Consider the following 1,438-nt stretch of genomic DNA (forward strand, 5'->3'; position numbering starts at 1 on the left):
TGAGTTATATAATAATTGCACACGTGGAGTAATTAGAATCAATTTAAATCGAAGACACGTGTCAGAGTTTTTTTTGTTTTATAAACAACAAACCACGAGAAGACACTGTCAATTGATATGGAAAAAATGTGAATTGACATTTCCCCCCTCCTCTCTCTCTCTCTCCACGTCTTAAAATTAAACCAAAAGGATCCTCCCCCCCCCGATTTTAATTCGTTTGATGCGTACTGGATAAAAAAATAGCAGTAATTCTTATCTGTACTACTTGAAGTTTATTTAAATTAAAATTTAGGCCCCCCATTTTATTTTTTTTCGTATGTACCTTGCAAGATAAGAAATTTAGACGCTTATTTCGAAAAGAAACCGAGATAGGAAAAAAAAAAAAAATGTACGATAATAATTCAAATTAATATAGTTAATTACACCGACATTTTTGTTTTTCTTCAACTTTTTTTTTTCCTTTCTCTAAAATAATAATAATAATAATAATAATAATAATAATAATAATAATAATAATAATAATAATATTTGAATAATATTCAATCATGGTTTGATTTAGAATCGAAAATATCATCATCATCATAACTCGTTCCGTTTCGGTTTTATTTTTTTCTATTTAAAAAGGTTAAATAAATTAACCTTTTTTTTTATTTATAATTTACGATTAAAAATAGGAGATTTAGTCTTTTTAAACGAATGGAAATAATAATAATAATAATAATAATAATACATTTGATAATTTTTTTAAATTTTTTTTTCGAACGACTACGCGGATCGTTTAACGTTCTGACAATTTTTTTTTTTTTTTTAAATAAACAACCTTAAAATTCGATTCATTCTATATTTAATTTTTCAATCAACGAATAATTTACAGAGAGAAAGAGAGAGAGAGAGAGAGAGGGAGAGAGGGAAAAGTCAGGATCTGGTATATTTACCGCTTGCAATATCACAATTAAATAAATAAAAAAAAAAAAAAAAACATGGCTGATCGTATATAATATAAACACAACAAAGACTAACGTAGTAAAATTATATAAATAAATAAAAAATCACGCCTACGCATTAAAAAAACTCGGGGGAGAAAAAGAGAAAGAAAGAGAGAGAGAGAGAGAGAGAGAAAAACTTTAATACCTTCACATGTATTCGAACAATAACAACAACAACAAAGAACAAATCGAAAATACCTTAAAAATATTATTTAATAACGATTAATTACGATTTCCAACATTAAAAAAAAAAAAAAAACTCTTACGACTCTTATTATTATTATTATTATTATTATTATTATTATTATTATTATTATTATTACTATTATTATTATTATTATTATTAGCTTTGGTAACCATTTTAAAATCGAAAAGATCAATTCTCCATCTTTTATTAACTTTTCCTATTCTAAAAAAAACTGCATCAAAACGGTTATTAAAAGTTTAAAGAA

Source organism: Pediculus humanus, genomic scaffold (assembly GCF_000006295.1).
Source record: "Pediculus humanus corporis 1103172107377 genomic scaffold, whole genome shotgun sequence".
In the NCBI taxonomy this organism is placed as follows: domain Eukaryota; kingdom Metazoa; phylum Arthropoda; class Insecta; order Psocodea; family Pediculidae; genus Pediculus; species Pediculus humanus.